At 46.0% G+C, this 19,430-nt stretch overlaps 1 pseudogene; it reads left to right on the top strand.

Moving 5' to 3' along the window:
* Positions 1 to 2,528: 2,528 nt before the first annotated feature.
* Positions 2,529 to 3,014, top strand: LOC121477175 (annotated as a pseudogene).
* The last annotated feature ends 16,416 nt before the right edge of the window (positions 3,015 to 19,430 follow it).

Genomic DNA, 19,430 nt, shown 5'->3' with positions numbered 1-19,430 from the left:
TGAGAGAATGCAGATAATTTTTATTCTTATAAATGAAAATTCTGTTAGGTAGAGTGCTGTTGATTATTATCCTGTAGATACTGGTTAGTTTTGCCAGTTTTGCATCATTATTCTTTTACTACTATAAATGTGCAGCACCTTAAATTTTTGTTAAATTCTTCCTCAAAATTTTCTTCAACATCTTACTGCTTCCCTCATTAATTAATAAATTAAACAAAATATTTGACATGTGTTCATTTTATACTGTATACGATAGTATTGATTTTACTTTTAAAAAATTGTCCTTTACCAAATATAATGGGATTTCTTTCCAGAAAATGCATATTAACAGCAAATATCACCTGCAGTTTGGGTTTTACAGCCCTATAAGCCCATCGATGAAAACCTATGTGTTCTCAGATGGCAGGATGCCTGGGTCTAATGTACTATAATGATTATATTTTGTCACCTGTTAAGCTGAATTTAATGACAGGAGGGACAGTTTACACATTTGAGTATCCCTGGCACAGAGGATAGCATAGAATATGCATATGCATTCAGCCCTCAACAGGACAGCTTTCTTTGCAGGACAGAGGAGTTTCAGCTCGTGGCTGGATGGTGGAGATCCATGGCCAAGTTGGAGGTCAGAGCACATGTGCTCGTTGAAGAATCTCGGTGAACTTCAGGGCTTGGTGGGAGGCAGGACTCCAGTAGAACTGGGGAGTAGTCTTGTCAACAATGTCCTTCTCTGAATTTCTGGGTGGTCTTTACTCATGTTTCCCTGTGACTCAGGGAGGTGAGGGGAACTGGGTTATTCTACTGGCACAGTGTCAGGAAGGGATTTTTGATGGAGTTAAAAACCCTGTACAAAATCCAATGAAAACTTTAAAAATCACTGACTAACTTATCTTTAAGAACCTTATTTTCAGTTAGCCTCAGGATATAAGGTAACAATAATAAGTAATAATGCATGTCAAGGAGTTGAAAAACCAGATGACCTAATTCTGGTGTTGAGCCTGACCTTGGGCATCTTCAGGTGGGTCCTTTGAAGTTTTGTGTCTTTAAGGACACGGAAGGGTGCCTGCTCCACCCTTCTTATGGGTTATATGAGGATCAAGTGGGATAATGTGTGGGTTTAAATACCTTAAAATATTGGGGAAATAAACTCTATCCAAATGAGAAAAGCAAAGGCTGATTATTCAGAGCCAGCTATGTAGCAGAGTGTCGGCTGCCATCACTTGTGATTGGGAGAGACGAGGCAGGCAGGGGAGGGGAGCGCTTATACTGGACAAGGGGACAGCGCTTGTGTGCCCTGGTGGAGGCAGCTGCTGGTCTGAGGGCACTGGAAGGGGTGACCAGGAGCTGGAGTCCTATGTGATTGGTTCCAGGCTCATACTTGGCTTTCTCTGGTTGGTCCAGAGTTGGAATCAGGGACCCGAGTGAGGGAAGCTGTCAGTTATTGATCAAGCCCTGGACATGTGGGGCTGATTGTTCCAGAAGTTACTGGCCACTCTCTGGGATTGTCACTAGAGATGGCCCTCTGGTGACTGTAGGTCTGACTCACAGCAGGTTGGCTGTCTGGGTTGTTTATTATAGATAAGGGGTTGGTTTCCTGGGCAGGCTGCTGCAGGTTGTGGTCAAAGTTCTATTTTTATATACGTTCTGGCCATTGTCCATTTGTATATTCGGTTTCTCTAATGTGTATGAAAGGCATCAAATTCTGAATGTGACTGAACTGATTCATGAAACTGGCATTTGGTATTTCTTAATTGAGTATTCCTAAGGAAAATCCCAAAATATTGCTTGAACTAAGTAGACCTGTTCCCAGAAACTGCCTGAGAAGGCGACAGCTGGTAGTATTTAAAGGCTTCCCTTTAATCCACTGCCCGGAAGGCTGACTTGGGTTACCCGTGACGTTCTCCACCCAGTCCAGCCCCTTGCTCGGAGCAGGTGGATGGGGGAGGCGAAGCAGCTGACAGGAGTTCATATCCCCAGGGTACTCATTACCTAATTTTTATATCCAGAATCACAGAATTGGAAGGGACTCAGAAAGTCAGTTGTCTAGCCCCTGCCCTGGAAGAGCATTGGTAAATTGTTTCTGAAAAAGTTCATCTGGGACCAGAACACAATAATTTTACTTGGCAGCTGACTGTGGGATTCAAGCTTCCAGAAAAGTCGAGTGTAATAGGCAGCCAAGAAAGAAGGAGACAAGAAGGCATGCCTAGCAGAGCTAACAGCTTCACCTGAGATGATGGGGCACATGGATCTGGAACCATCACTACCTGCCCAACAGGAGGGTGTAGACAGTGCTGAGCTAGCTAGTACCTTTTCACCAGCAGACGTGTCTGCTTTTCTGACTTGACAAGAATCACAGTTGCATGTATTCAAAAATCTCTTGGCTAAAAGATTTTGTGGCTATCTTCTAAATCTTCACTTTTTTGGAAGCAGGCATTTCCAAGTGCTTTCTAAATAAACTTAAAAAATTTTTAAGCTGTCTCTTTTTCTCTTGCAGTTGGAAGCACTTGGGGAGCTGTGGCTTTGGTGCAGACATGGCCAAGTCCAAGAACCACACCATGCATAATCAGTCATGAAAATGGCACAGAAATGGCATCAAGAAACCCTGGTCACAAAGATACAAATCTCTTAAGGGGGTAGACCCCAAGTTCTTAAGGAACATGCGCTTTGCCAAGAAGCACAAGAAGGGCCTGAAGAAGATGCAGGCCAGCAATGCCAAGGCCATGACTGCACATGCTGAGGCTATCAAGGCCCTTGTTAAGCCCAAGGAGGTTAAGCCCAAGATCCCAAAGGGCAGCAGCCACAAGCTCAATCGATTTGCCTACATCACTCACCCTAAGCTCAGGAAATGTGCTCATGCCCACATTTCTAAATGTCTCAGGCTCTGCTGGCCAAAGGCCAAGGCCAAGGCTCAAACTGAGGCCGAGGCTGCAGGTGCAACCCTGGCTCCGGCTCCTGCTCCTACTCCTGCAGTGCAGGCTCCCAAAGGTGCCCAGGCTGCCACAAAGGTTCCAGTGTAGAGGCTTCTGCCTGCCAGTGTGAGGATGGAAGGACTGGTATGACCCCTGGGCTTCTGTCTGCATGGGCCTGGTGTCCTTCTGTGCTACTTGTACAAATAAACCTGTGGCAGGATCCGTCAAAAAAATTTTTTTAAGCTTACACAAAATTGCAAATAATAGTACATACCACAAAATATGTTTCCTGAGCTGTTTAGAATAAATTGAGGGCATGGGGATCCCTGGGTGGCACAGCGGTTTGGCGCCTGCCTTTGGCCCAGGGCGCGATCCTGGAGACCCGGGATTGAATCCCACGTCAGGCTCCCGGTGCATGGAGCCTGCTTCTCCCTCTGCCTGTGTCTCTGCCTCTCTCTCTATCTCTCTGTGACTATCATAAATAAATAAAAATTAAAAAAAAAAAAATTGAGGGCATGACACTGCATCACTCCCATAATATTTCAGTATGTATTTTTTACAAACAATGGCTTCCTCCTAACCAACTGTAAAATATCTACCAAAATCAAGAAAACAAGATGGATGTATTATACATTATATTATAATATATCCCTTAAGATTACCACTATCTGATCTTTAGATTTCATTAATATTAACCCTTACTCCCAAATTTAGCAAGGTGATGGATAAAAATGGATAGATTAAAATAAATAGCTTTTCTGTAATAACCAACTATAAGATGTGATAAAAAATATTCCTCACGTTGTAACAAAAACTGTTCTATATGAAGGAAATAACCCTACACACCCAACAGAAAATATGCAAAAGATATTTGGTTGCAGGAAAATGTAACAAAATTAGACATTTACTCTTAACCAATCAGAAATGGCCCCAAATAAATGCAAAACTGAAAGGAGAACAAGAAACAGAAATGCAGTCTGTTACATAAATAAGACATTTGACACCCTGACCCCTCACACAGGAGGAAGTGCTGCTGAAAGCAGGGAAGGTACTCTGGAGTGTAGGGAGTTTGAGTGTGGCTAAAAAATAAAGAGGGACATGCAGAACAACCTCAATCATATCATTAAGTTTATATGTTTTCAAAAAAAACTCCACACAGAATGAGATGACATAGTTTAATCACAATTTAAGTATTTTCTATGGGAACACATGCATGTGATCAAGCATGAGAGACCTGAAGAGATCATGTCAAGTGGTTAAGAGAGCAGGGACAAGTGAGGGGTGGGTGTTCAAGGGAACACTAGCTTTGTCTAGGATGCTTTTGTGTATCTTGGAATTGCTTTATTCTTTTAAAAGAGTTTTTAAAAATGTATTTTTGTGTGCGTGTGCACGTGTGAGAAAGAGTACATGAGGCACAGAGGCAGAGGGAGAAACAGATACTCCGCTGAACAGGGAGCCTGATGCAGAACTAGATCCCAGAACCCTGAGATCATGACCTGAGCCAAAGGCAGATGCTTAACTCACTGAGCCACCCAGAAACCCCCGGAATTGCTTTAAAATGCACTTGTTTTGCTTATATAATTAAAAATAGATGAAAAAGCTAACTAAAATGTTACCAGATTCTTTCTCTCCTTTGTGAAACGAAAGAGATCAGAGCAGGCCAAATTCTTTTCTTCTCCTGTGTCTCCAACTGATTTCAACTTGCAGAGATATAGCTGAAGATGGTCTGAAGCTATTAAGTTACTCTGAGAGAAGTAGAAAATAACCCTCTTGTTGTTGGGATTATCATGAGTACAGCCACATCTGTGTACAAAACAACCCATGGCTCAAATAAAGGTGAGACAAGGCTAGATGCAAAGGAACTTTGCTAAAACCGTAAGAACCTGGCGGGCTCATTTGGGCTTCCCTCACAACATGGCAGCTGGGTTCCCAGAGCAGGTGTCCCCAGACAGCCACATCGGAATGCATGATGCTCTTATGGCATCATCTAGTCTCAGGGGCCTCACAGCATCAGCTCAGCCACTTTGTTGGTCAGGACTGTCACAAAGTCTGCCCAGAGTCCAGTGGTGGAACCTGCTGGCTTGATCAAAGAAGTGTCAAGGTCACATCCTTTAAGGGGGAAAAAGCATGTGCTATGGGAGACATCATTGTGGCCGTCTTCGGAAATTGTAGCCTTGGGACCAAGCTACATGCAAAGAGCATTTGAAAAACTTGCAGACACCTGTGCTTCACAGGGAACAGGAGACACTGGATCATCCTCTGGAAAATGAGTCATGAAACAACGGGCATTGCAACAGACATTTAGCAGTTTGCTAGCTTGGTAGACAGGATAATGTAGGATAGTATTTCTCTGTCCCATTAGAGGTTGGTGATCGATTGATTGATTGATTGATTGAGAGAGCAAGGGGGTTGGGGGACAGGGGAGGAGCAGAGGAAGAAGGAGAGAGAGGGACTCTTAAGCAGGCTCCTTGCCCAGTTTAGAGCCCAACATGGGGCTCTATCCCAGGACCTGAGCTGAAACCAAGGAACCTAACCTACTAAGCCACCCAAGCACCCCTAGAGGTCTTTCAAATTAGTAATAAGGTTCTTCTAGCTCCTTTTAATACTTTACTATTAAATTAATTTTAGAATTATTATTTAATATTTCCATATTGTGCATTGATTGGACACAAATGTAACTGAAGTGCAACCAGAAGTTAGTTAATTTCTTTCTTTCTTTTTACATCAGGCTCAAGGTGAGCTAATTTACTTCAGAGCTGTGCCTCACAGTCCCCGAGACAGGCCGGGAAAGAAGGGATGATTGCCAGTCACTATCTATGGAGTTTGGCCACTGATCGTGTGTGAATGAAGATGCAGATCCATTTTCATTTCTTAAAGAAATTTGGTGCTGTTAGCTGAAATAGGAAGTCATAAAAGAGAGCTGGCTTTGGCATGTGTTCCCTACCCGTTGTGACTCAGCCGCGGTCCTGGAACCCCTCTCTCCTTTGCTTTGCAGTGATGGGGCTGAGGTGCCACATCCACACCCTGGAGGTGTTGACATCTTGTTGGAGTCTCCCGACGATGGGGGAAGGCCTAGGAGGCAGGAGGGGAGAGGGGCTTGCTTCTGGCTTCTGTCACGATCTGCTCAGTGAGCAGGTGCAGCACTAGCCATCCTTCCACTGCCCTAGCCCCGACCGCATGTCAAACACCCCTAATGCTACTGGGAAGCTGGGGCACGGCCTCCCTCTCCTGGGCCCACTAGTCCTGGGGATGGCAGTTGCTTCTTGCAATTAAGAACCTTATCTTCTCCTTATTCGCCTTCCCAGCCTCCATCACCTGTGTTACCAGATCCCTGAACCAAAATACGTGGTGTGGTTTCTGCATGCCCCACTGGATGCACTGATTTGCCAACAGGCTGTCCATTAGAATTTAAGTTGTGTGGGGCTCAAGACTTTTGTGTTTTGCTGGCTTCTCTGCTCCAGTGAAGCACCATGGGAAGTACTTGTGAGTGTGTCTGGATGGGCAGGCCCAGGAAGCAAGCAGGACTCACCGTGATGGAGCTCAGGAAAGACCTGAGGTCTAAGAATACATAGATTTAAGAGCTGTCTGCACAGTGAGGAAAGAGGAATGAGGTGCTTTAGGAAAAGTCTAACATGAGCCAGACTGTTTTATTTGCTGGAGAGAGAGATTAAACTCAAAATGGAATGAAACCAGATAAAGTCATCCACTATAGTTTAGCAAATCCTACCCTTGCCCAGCCCCCAGATTTTACAAACATGTAGAAAAGTTGTGAGGTTGCAAGGAAAATGTGTTTGTGTTTCTGCAGCTGAGACTGTGTGTGACCCAGCTTCCCAGGTCCATCTCCCTGGGGCCCAAGAGGTCAGAGCATCGAGGAAAGCCACCGGAGAGTACCAGCCCACACCGTTGAGAATCTGGATTTGGTGTCTTGAAGAGAAAAGGAAAGCCCACGTCTAAACCCAGAGCGCACGGAGGCTCTGGGCTGGATGCGCTCAGCGGCGGTGGCGCGGGTGGTGTTCGTGCTGCTGGCTGCTGTGTCCTCTCACGGTTCAGTGTCACCTCCCCAGCTCCCGTGCCTCTGTTTGCCTCCTGCTTCCCGTCATGGCCTTCACCTCTTTGACAAGTGCTCTTCCACCCGACCCGGCCAGCTGCTTCCCTGCGCTGCCCTAGAAACAAACGGCTCTCCCGTTCCGGGCCAGGCCGCCCGCTAGCTCGCGGTGTTGGTGCCCGTGGAATCCGGGCTGGAGTCCCAGTGTGTTTGGAGTCCTCTTGCACTCCGAGGTTCTGAGCCTGCCTGTGCCCGTGTCCTGCGTTTCCCCAATGGTCCTGTCTGTCCCTGCCACCGGCCTGTCGCTGCTATGTCCCCTGGACCGCAAGCCCAGTGAGGCTGCTGCCTCAGGCTGCGGGGACAGTCGCTCTGTGCTGCCCCATCGCCCCCCCCCTACAGTTTCCAGGACACATCTCTATGTGTTCTTGGTCAAGGGCTCCGTGGACCTGTGCCCTTTATGAAATGGAACTGTAGTGGTATGACTGGGAACGGTCCATGGGCCCTGTGTGCAGAGAAGCCATGTATCCAGTCGAACAGGCTCCTTGCCTGGCTCCCAGGACACAGGGTTAACCAAGATTTCTGTGGGCTGGACGGATGCCGGAGCCCAGGCAGCAGGGAGGACACTGTGGGCCAGACAGCGTGGCTGGGCCTGGCCGTGAGGGCAGTACGTCTGCTCTTCCCTCTTTGTTGCAGGGTAGAAAGGTGAGCTGGTCCAACACCTCTGCGGACTTTAGGATTCAACCCTAGCCTCAGAAGGATTTCTAAAGCCCACTGTAAAAATTGAGATCTTTTTTGCAGATGCAGGTCCTAAATCCTTTGCTTCTTGCTCCTTCCCCCTACTCCCTCCCTCCACCCACCCCCCCACCCACACACAAATGGCCACAATGGTCAAAAGGCAAAGTCCTGCTGGTGAATAAAGCAGCTGATTTTGACATCTGAAAACTAGCAGAAATTGGAACTCTACAATGAATCGTTGAATAAACAAATGAATTTAAATCAATTACCTTGACAGTAGGCTTACTTTTCAAAGAGGGTTTAATTCTGTATCTCTTGATTGCTCAGTTTTTAAGTTCTGTGTGTCAGTTTTAACCCCAGACTGGGCTTCCTCCCCAGATGAGCATTGTGTGCTTTAGGGAGGTAGGTGAGCTTAGGTGGGGGCCCCCGGGGGAGTCATCCCAGGCTTGAGACGTCCTCCCTCCCACCCTGCGCCATCTCCCAGGCCAGCGCCTGCCCTCTGCCCATGTCCCAGGTAGTGTGTGTCGAGTGCTCTGCGCCAAGCATGGCTTTCTAGAATTGGCTATATGTGGCTAAGTGGTGATTTTCTTGCAATGAAGCCTCACTTCTCAAATACTGGTTCCATTAAGAGAACGACCAGTCAGGTAGCTCCTCCTGTATAAATGCTCTTGCCATCCTAGTTCATTCTTGGGCTCTTAAAATAGATTTGTTCACCATTAGCAGATGTTTCTCCCATGTGCATCTATTTGCCAAATGACAAATCCGTCGGTGATGGCACTTCATGCCGGTGATGCCAGGCGCTGACCCTGTTTGAAAGGGTGGCGGCTTCTTCCTCGAGGCTATATTCCAGCTGTGACCAGGGACATGTGGGGGGGGGACACCTGCCTGGCAGGAAGCCACAGACATCCCAGTGCCCTGACGGGTGAGCTCAGCTTCTCTGATGGGCTCATGTACCACGGGCCCAGCTGTCCCTGGTCCTGGTCTGAACCAGTAACCTCGAAACTCAACCAGCTGAGATATGCTGTCACATGTCATGTTTATTTTAGAATTTCGGCTCCCCTTACAGATCCACCACTGTCAGACACCCTCACTGTGGTCAGATGGGCACTGGCTGCCTAAAGACCTAGATTTTCCTGCAATTCTTGTTATGAAAACCAATGTGGGAGCCACTGCTTTGTTGGAGGGGTTAGCCCCCAGTAGGCCAACGGGGCACTGGCTCACATCACAGGCCTCAGCCTGAGGGGCAGTGGAGTGCAGGGCTGGGGAGAGTCAAGGGGCACAGGTAGCTGCCCTTCATCCCCCATGTCCACACCAGGCTCTTCCCCAGCAGGCCTAACTGACCCCCACCCACTAAGGGATGTGGGAGATGGCCTCTGGCCTCCCCCTGCCACGCTGTCCTTGCTGTGATTTGGTTGTGGCTGCAAACTGAGGATGCCTGGGACTGCCAGTAGCCAGAAGAAGCTGGAGGGTCCTTCCCCAGAGCCTTTGGAGGGAAGGTGGCCCTGTCAACACTTTGATTTCAGACTTTTGGCCTCTGGAACTACAAGGGGATACATTTCTGCTGTTTCAAGTGCCCCAGTGTGGCAGACAGGGACAGAGACAGACAATAACGTCCAGAATCTACATCCTCGCTGGCCCCCTCCAGCCAGTGGATGCACGTGCACATCATGGGACCCTTTTGCGGGGTGGGGGCTGGGTCTACTGCCCACATCGCTCCTCCCAAAAAGTATGGCTCTGAAGAGGGTTGCAGGCTGGCTGGGGAAGAGGAAGGGTGCCCCCACACTCACTTCCCGTGTGATGATCCTCCTTAACCAACCTGCGAGGGTCCTGTACTCTCAAAGCAAATTCTAGCATCCGTGCCCTGAAACTGCCTTCCCCGAGAACAGTGAGTCACACTAAAGTCACAAGTTTTGTGGGAGTTATGATATCTGATCCAAAATATTCAAAAGTTTATAAAGCCACACTTAGAGTTGATTTGGGGTTTTTTCCACTGTAAGAATCTAGATCCCATACTACGTCATTAGTAACCTAGAGGTGATTTATTTTGGTAGGGAAAAGATGAAGGAAAGACTGAGGCAGAACCACATCTTTCCTGGAAGGGTTTCCTGGCTTCCATCAGCCTCCCCCGCCCCTCCAACCCGAGTAGGTAGGAAGTGAGGTGCCCCCTGAAGTGGGCAGGAAGGGAAGGGGCTTTGTCGTCAGGAGGTGCCCAGAGGACAGAGACAAGTCAATCCATAGATGACAGTCTGCTGTCCAGAAATGAGTTTCATGAAGTTTTAAAATAATTAAAAATTCTGAGCTTTGTTAATGTCAGGAACATTTTTATTTGATTGAAATGTTAATGAAAGATTCCACACATGTTTACGTTTGATTACAAAATCACTTGTGTGGGTGTTTGCTTCATTCCTCTCGTGAATGAGCTTGCCTTTATCTGTTATTCCTCTGTCCCTCCCACTCCCTCTCAGGAATGGAACCTGGAGTATCCTCTCTCCTGGAGTAGTCTCTCTCATGGATTGTCCTTCTCTCCTGGAGTATTCCTCTTTTTTTGGAGTAGGCTTTTTCTTAGTGTATCCTCTCTCCTAGATTATCCTCTCTCCTGGACTATCCCTCTGTCCTGGGGTATCCCTTGCTCCTGGAGTAGCTTCTCATCTAGAGTAGCATCTCTCTTAGAGTGTCTTCTCTTCTGGAGTAGCTCTCTCTCCTGGAGTAGCCTTTCTCATGGATTATCCTTCTCTCCTGGAGTATTCCTGTGTCTTGATGTAGCTTCTTTTTTTATTTTTATTTTTATTTTTGAAGTAGCTTCTTTATTGGAGTATCCCTCTCTCCTGGAGTATCCTCTCTCTTAGAATATCCTCTATCCTGGAGTATGTCTCTTCTGGAATAGCTCTCTTTCCTGGAATAGTCTCTTTCCTGGGCTATCCCTCTCTCCTGGATTATCTCTCTCTCCTGGAGTAGCCTCGCTTCTGGATTAGCTGTCTCCTGGATTATTCTCTCTGTACCTCCAACTCCTAGCACAGTGCTAGCAGAATAGGAGGGGTACAGAAAATATCTGTTAAATTGAACAGAATGGACATCGAAAAAATCCAACTATAGCATGATTTTTTTAAAAAAACTATACAAATAGTGAGGAACTGAGAAATATGAAAGGATCAGGTTAAAAATTATTTTAGACACTAAATTGTTCCATGTAGATTAAAAAGTAAACTCCATAAAGGACAAGATAGGCTTAAGAAAGAATTTACTGAATAAATTATATTTAAAAGCAAACGTCAGACTAGAAGGATAATGACCAATTAAAAAATGAGCAAAGGACACGAACAGATTATACATAAAAATATGCAGAAAATAAGTACCCAGTAAGCCTACTGAAAAAGAATTTATTCTTGCAAATAATCAAATTAGTGAAATGAAAACATTATATCTCCCCCAATAATGGCAATATCCGGTAATTCCTCACACTTATTATTTGTAAGGGTGGGATTTGCACACCAGCAAGCCTATGGATCAACATATACTTTTGGGAGAACAATTTGGCAATACTATAATAAAGTATTGATGATCATAATTTCTAGTTCTAGGAACTTATCCTGAAGAATTATCATTGATGTTTACATAGATTTGTCTAGTATTATTTTAGTGTGATTATTTAAATTAGTAAAAAGTTAACAATAACCTATATATCCAACCATAAAAGATCTTTAAACCAAATGATGGTACATCCATAAGATGGAACACTATGTACAGATTTTAGAAAAATCTATATTTTAATCACTCCATGAGTATATTTATTGATACAGGAACATAGTTATAATACATCATTAAATAATAAAAGGCAAACTACACATCTGTGTATGTAGCAGAATCTTATTTTTATATTAAAAAATTCTGTACATCTAAGCCAAGGCAAAGACTCATAGTCTATATCCTAAACATTAACAATGGTTCATATTTGAGTAGATGTGGTTATTGAATGCATACAGTTGGGCTTTTCCATGTTTTTTTAACTTAGAAATGGATCATAACCATAATTAAAGACTCAAGCTGTGATAGTTTAATGGTGAATTAACTGCTGGTTAATGATTCTGGGAATGCCCTCTCACTAATGAGCGCATACTGCCTCCTGAGCCATGCATGGGATGTGCAGTGGTCAAACATGACCAGGCATTCTTCCAAATGGACAACAGCCTGGCTCTCAAACACCTTCCCAGCGTTCCTGGTTGCTCTCTGCAGAAGGCAGGCACTTAGCAGGTGATTTTGAGCTTTGCCATTTTGAATAGTTTTGAACAAGTGTGCTTTTCTTTGCGTAAGCTATGCAGATGAGCCATTTGCTTCAAATTCTAACATAATTATCTCTCTGCCACTTACCTTTCCAGAACAGAGTCTCTCGACATTTTTTGCCAGATCATTTTCCATCAGGGAGCCATCCTGGACACTGCAGGGTGTTGAGTAGCACCCCTAGCTTCCAACTGCTAGGTACTGGCAGCACCCTGAGACTAGTTTGACATCCAAGGATGTCTCCAGACATTGCCAGATGTTGCCCCTGGTTGAGACCCCAGCTCTGGAAGAAGAATCGCTCCTAGTAAATAAAGAAGCCAAAGTATTCATTTCTTTGCCTGATTTACATTCCATTTTCAAAATCAGCCCTAATTTTGTAATATTTCTACCTATACTATATACAACACATAGATTGTTGCATACATAGAACCAGATGGAGAGGTCCATAACCTCACCGACCATGTAAGATATAAATTCCAGCTTACAATGATAAAATGAGGTCACAATTATTTACTTAAGGTATTCATAATGCAAGATTTTTCTGGCAAATATTTTCTTACAAATTCAAAAACTCAATAACATCCTATGACCACTGTTTTTTGTTTTTTTTAAAGATTTTAATTTATTTATTCATGAGAGACACAGGCAGAGGGAGAAGCAGGCTCCATGCAGGGATCCCAACATGGGACTTGATCCCGGGTCTCCAGGATTACACCCTGGGCCAAAGGCAGGCGCTAAACCACTGAGCTACCCAGGGTCCCCCAACCAGTGTCTTTATAAAGCTCAGACAAACATCTCCTGTTCTCAGCGTTAACTTGAAACACACCTGAAGTTGCTCCTTCTCTCGATTTAATGAAAATAATTAAAGGCAGGACAAGTGAGATGAGGCAGACAAGGCTTGGCTCCATGTCTCTTGTGTACGCAGCCTGGAGTGGATGGAGACTGGGCCCTCCAGAGATGTCAGGCTACTGCCCCTGTTCAATGAAGCTTCGTTTTAATTTCTTCTCTACGCAATAAACTTCCTTGTGTGAAGTACATAAAGGGTTTTATGAAAAGCAAACTGTCCACAATCAAAGTTCTGCTCTGAGACTGGTTTCCGCCTGGAAATATGCTCCTTTACAATGTTATTACCATTTACTCTGGCTCTCATTTTATTGTTTTAGTTGTTGTTTTACTGTATTTTTTTCTCTAACTCATACACGTTGCTATGGTCAATTTAAAGGCCGGCAGACAGGGGTGCCCACTTGGTGAGTCAGGACCAGCGAGGTGAGGGAAGCTTGGGAGCCAGCAGCTTTGGCCTTGGGAAGGGTGGGGACTCAAGGGGGAAGCCCTGGGTGGCAGCAGAGCTTTCACACAAGTGCTGGCTGGGAGTGGCCAAATGGCTCCTCCACTGTTTTAGGACAAGTCAGAAATCTCTATCTTCTGTGAACTCTTCCTATATTTAAATTATGCCCAGCCAATTCAAAAAGGAATGAGAAACATTCCATCATTCAAACAAAACCTTTTGTGGGGCCTGTTTAGGGCTGCCGGGTGTGTGGCCCTGTCTGTTTCCAGGAAACCTACCTGTCCCTTCTGTCTACACCCTCTGATGGAAATGCTCGGCATGCAAGCAGGGGGAGTCTTGCCACATCAGAATCTAACAGCTTTGCAACTTGGCTTGGCTTGACTGGAGGGGCTGATGTGGCCCTCACTGCCATCCCCCCCGCCCCCCCAGCTCATGGAAGAGTCCATGTGGCTCTGGCCTGAGCTCCCTTCTGAGGCTCCTGCTCATGGTTCACGGCAAGGCCGGTAGGCTTGTGGGCAGTCTGACCCAGGCCACCTTGGCTCTGCTGCAGATGGAGCTTCCAGGGTTCTCTGCAGCAGGGGGAGGTCAGGGCGTGTTTTCTGCCAGTACCTAGTAGCATTTATCTTCGTGTGATTGGAAACGGAAGAGAAATGGGGTGAGCCCTGTTACCAGGCATGAAGCTGGTGAGCAGATGGGATTTTCTGCAGGCCTAGCTGCTTCTGGAATTCCTTGGGGATACTCTGCAAGGAAAACTAGAACTTATGGGCTAGTATTGCCGGCACTATTAGTGATGATTCATATTCACACTGGCACTTCGACATCTTCAGAGAGGAAACAAGTGTATAAAACAACCAACAACCTGGAGTGTAGATCCCTGGCCTCAGATGGGTGCTTGGTGTGTTCAGGTCACATCGGTTGGTGCAGTGAGGACATCCAGATGGGCGTCTTGGGTGAAGGGTCGCGACAGCAGCTGTTTGTGCTGTTTGTACAACTTTTCTATAGTTGAAATTGCTTCGAAATAAAAGTTAAAGTAGTCTTGGAACAAAGCGATGACTCGGCGTGTGGTGGTGTCATGCAGGAGAGACAGCGGAGCCTTGGCCTGAAGCACCTGGACTCATCCCTCGCTCCACAGCTCACTAGCTGTGTGTCCTTGAGTGAGTTCCTGAGCCCCTGGGAGACCCCCTCTTGTCCCTCATCTGGGAAGCAGGGATCTCATGAACACCTTCATCATCACGTGATAACTCCTGTAACAATTTAGCTGAGCGGTTCACGTAGAACATACTCCGTTGAGCCTCTGGTGCTCAGGCCGTCCTCGGTGTTCCTTGCTCCTGCTGCACCAGCCCGTGCCTGCCCTCACCTGCATGTGGTGTTCTCCCATGTGGTATCCAAGTCCAAAGTCCCCATTCACTAAGGCACCAGCCACATTGGCTTAGGCCCAGCCTGATGTAGCACGCCCTCATCTTAACTAGTTACATTTGCACCAACCCCAAAAAAGCTCATGTCCTGAGGGTCCTGGGGACTGGGACTTTAGTTTATGGGTTGGGAGGGACACAAATCAGTTGCAACAAACGGTGTGATTATGAGTAGCACCCTAGAGGAACCCCATCCTGCTCTGCAGGTCGGTGATTCCATGTAGTTCTTAGGGGGGTGATGCTTGGTCATTATTTGTTTGCTTATATAACAACAATTCACAAAGCACTCAAACAGGGCAGTTTGACCTTTCCCTTTCCCAGAGCTAATGGGAATTATTTGTGTTTCAGGGAATTTGCAACACTCACTCTAGGTGCCTGGGGATAGGAAACACTCCAGCTCAACTTGAAAGTACCACTGCATGTTACTGGCCTCAAAATAGGTTTGTATCCCTGAAAAAGAAGGCAAATGTGAGTATTATGGTCAAATGGGTTCCTTTGGGCTCTGTCATTGGAGAGGTTTGCTTCTGTCTAGTTTAGAGCAAGAATAAACTCTAGGTGGGGTCTGAGAGTGAGGGTGGCTCCTGGGATTATAGGATCTGGAGGATGCTGTGTTCCTGGCCCAGAGGGCCATGGGCAGCTGCAACCACGTGCAGAGGGACCAGAGGCCTGGGTTCTTTAGGGGTGATCGAGTGGTTTGGCTGAGAGTTGGGAGCATTGCCAGCCTCCTGGACCCACACTTGCCTGTTTGCACACCCTCCGTGGCAGACATTCAGCTTCCAAATGTGAAGGCACAGGGGAGGCCGACTCCCCAGACGCACTTACCTAAAGGAGAAGGTCTAAGATAATGATTCTCAACCCTGCCTGGAAGCCTGTGTGCACAGGTATGTACATGTGAGCACTTGGGTGTTCCTATGACCTTTTAATTCAAGGTCACCAACAAAGACCCTTCTCTATTTCTCTTCACTAGCCTGTTGACAATCCCTGGCATTTTTTACCTGAAGCAATTTTTTTCTCTGAGTGAAGCTCTCCCTAGATTCCTGGAAACCATTGCTCACCTACTCCCTCATCAAGCACTTACTGAGATCTTATTATAGCAAAGCAGTGTGTGGACATTGGGTGTGACAGAGTTGGTTGAATCACAGGCCCTGCTTTTAATTAATGTATAATCTCAAGGAAGTTACTCGAAAGACTATGAATACAAAAAAAGAATTATAGTAAATTGCATAGAAGAAGTAGCCCTGTGTAACAAAAGTTTAATCTTCAGATATCTAGACATTAACCAGGGATATTGTTAATGATTTCTACTTTAGTTCCACTGTACTCAGAGAACATACTCTTGAATCTTCAAATCTTTTGAAATTCATCGAGAATTACTTTATGTCCCAGCATGCAGTCTATCTTGGAGAACATTCCATGTATACTTTAAATAAATGTATGTTTTTCAGTTGTTAGGTGTAAGGTTCTATACCAATTAGGCTGAGGTGGCTAATAGTGTCAGTTGGATCTTACATGTCCTTACAGATCAATTATCTAATTGGACCACCAATTACTGAGCGAGGGATGGGATGTTAAAATCTACAGTTACAGAAGTGAGTCTGTCTACTTCTCTTACTTTTGTCAATGTTCCTTTCATACACTTGAAACTAACACTGTCACAGATTTTGCACTCCTGGTCAGGTCATATTGGGACTCAGGATAGGAGAGACAGGAGTGTTGGGGAGTTAGTGTAGCAGGGTGCCCGCCTGCTGAAGCTCATCAAATTATATACTTAAATGTGGTGTATGTATGCAAATTACACATCAGTAAAACTGACCAAATATATGTATATGTGTGAATGAATACAGCCTGGTATTTATCACATTTGAGAACTAAAACGAACAATGCTATACTACCTTGAGTTGACCTCATTAAGGAGGTGAAAAAATGTTTCATATGACTGAGTTATTCAAATGAATAAATATAGACAGAAAATTAAATCTTCCAGTACGTACATGAGATACCCCCACCCCCAGCCCAGAGTGTGCACTCCACTCTCCATCCTAGCTTCTGACTCCACCATTTCCTGGGCACCCAGTTCATACCGCTTCCTCTTTCCTACTTCTCCACGTCTAACCAACAGCTCAGTTCTGGAAAGGTTGTTCCCTGAAAGGCCATGCAGGGCACTGCTGACTCTCCCATTCCTCTTGGCTTCCAGACCTAAGCTTGGCTCAAGTCCCCAAGGGACCTGAAGAGACCATGTGACCAAGAGGAGATCTGCCATACTTGGGAAGAACAGTGTGGTTTCCCCCCTTTCTATGAACGGAAATCTGGGGAATATATGTGGGGATGGCTATTAAAGGTGTGGGACAAAGGTGGAAGGGACATAACATTGGATCAGGTTGGATTTATGGATATGAGCTCACTAAGTAGAGATTGTGTGTTCAGTGTCTTAGTCTGAGAGGTCAGCAAGGGCTTGTGTGATTGGTTGGCTAAGATGTCTGGGCAGCCCGGGGGGGCTCAGCGGTTTAGAGCTGCCTTCAGCCCAGGGCCTGATCCTGGAGTCCTGGGATCGAGTCCCACATCAGGCTCCCTGCATGGAGCCTGCTTCTCCCTCTGCCTTTGTCTCTGCCTCTCTCTCTCTCTCTCTCTCTCTCTGTCTCTCTGTTCTCTCTGTCTCTCATGAAAAAATAATGTATCTAATGGTATCTAATGGCTTAGGGACATTGGAGTGTTGGGGTGGATTTATCATGTAAGACCTGCTCACCCTGCAAGGGTCCAGAGGGCTCCCCTTTCACTATAATATAACTGGGTGCAGTTAATCTGTGGGGGTGCCCAGTCAACTGGAGAGCCCTGTGATCATTCTTCTCTGAAGGCTGGACCTCATAGTGTGAAACATGACACAATGGGAGTAATTGAATTCCAAGAGGAAGGGGACAGGTGGGGGCACTCAAGCTCCAAATGCAGGGTGGTTGTTGTCACCACAATGCACAGCAGAGTCAATCAAAGCAGAAATCAGAATAGTCTGACATGCAGAGACCCACAGTATTGGCTCACTCATCACAGCATTCCCAGAGGTAACACAAATGGGAGGCCAACTAAACCCTTCCTTGATCTGTATGAACAGAACAGGTCTAGATTGAGTGATCAGTTCTAGATCAAGTGAACAAAAGTCCATCCTAAATCATGAAAACAGGGTCATGGTCCCTTAATCACTTCCTAGACTTGAGCCAGTCCATAGATCCCCTTGAGTGAAGGGACACTGTGTCTTTTCATGGTATTTGCTGAGAATGTATACTGTTACCCTTTCTCCTGGCCCTCCCCTGTGGTGACCGGGTACTGAGGAAAAGAAATAGACGTTTCGAGGATTCCTGGTTCTGAACTGACAGATTCCAGGAGACCCCAGACCTCCCTGCGGCCACCCATCACAGAAGGGCGCGTGAAGGTCAGTGGTCAATGGAGTTTCAGCTGAGCTCCCTCTCACAGTGGGTCCAGGAGGTCCCCAGTCCTGCCCTGTGGCTCTGCTGCTGGTCTCAGCTGTGTAACTGCCACAAAGCTAGCCACCATGAAGCCCACAGCTGGGTGCGCCCCACCCACTACTGCATACACGCCAGAGGTAGAAGGTGGTCCTGGGAGCTGTGACGTTTGTGAGAAGGGTGAACATAGGGACCTGCTGCTGCTGAGTTTTGCTTGCAGCTGGAAATTCAACTCTGAGCATTTGTCCTGGCTTTTGTTCCGCTTTGTCTTGCCAATCTTGGTGCTAGCCATGGAGGCCACATGCAGTGGGTGCTCTTGGTGCCTCTGTGGCCCAGGCCATGGCAAGGCTGCTCCATCCTCAGTGTCGCAGCTGCCTGGCTGTCACGGCTTTGGCTCATTACTCTTCCTTCATGTTTTAGGATTCGTCACCAAATGACCCTGGTCAAATCAGGTCATTGTAGAACATTTGGTGCTCTTCCTCTGCTATTTGTTGAGAAAGATTCTGAGGCTGTGACCTCGCTTGGACCCTGTATTCCCTGTTTTCTGGCTCCCTCTGTCTTCATGTGGGTCACCCCCCTGTATTCTCGGACCCGTCTATGTGACGGTGACTCACCCTTTTTTGAACTCCTCCTGTGTTGGCACAGGACTGAGACTGAGTCATGTTCTCGAGCGCCATCCCCTCGCCTTGAAAGGAATAAACTAGTTCTGAACTGAAAGGTGGCAAGTTTAACAGTTTATTTAATATGTATTGTTCCATAAGATGGAAGCCACAACATTTTACCTCTTTCCTGATCATAGACACACTTTCCCAATCATCTGTGAATAGTTCCATAACTTTGTCAGAAATCCAACGTGCAGTTAATGTTTGGTGGTAAGATCTCCAAGACACTCTCAATCTTGCATCAAAACCAGACAGCATAGGACCAAGTCTGGTATTACAATAAACCCAAAATTAGAGAAGTAGTAACTTGTCTAAGATTACATAAAATGTGATGTCTGACCATTAATTTTTGAAGTACTTGGTTTAAATAGGAAAGAAAGACAGATACAGTGTGAGTAAAGCAAGGTCTGTGCGGGCACAGGCTGTGTGGGTCTCATCTGTCAGGACACTCGCAGCTCTTGGCTCAGTGCCTGACACATAGTAGGTGCTCAGGAAAGATTTGTTAGATGGCTACGTAATAAATAGACAGGAGAGAAACAGCTCAGTCACTGCCTCGGTTGCTTTTGCTCATGGAAGCGTTGACTCTGTAAAATAGAAGATCATATGCCATCCACAAGAAAATGCCAATTCATTGTCATAACTTGGTTACATAAATAGA

This window comes from Vulpes lagopus, chromosome 16, assembly GCF_018345385.1.
Source record: "Vulpes lagopus strain Blue_001 chromosome 16, ASM1834538v1, whole genome shotgun sequence".
Lineage (NCBI taxonomy): Eukaryota > Metazoa > Chordata > Mammalia > Carnivora > Canidae > Vulpes > Vulpes lagopus.
This window is presented reverse-complemented; position numbering and strand designations above follow the sequence as displayed.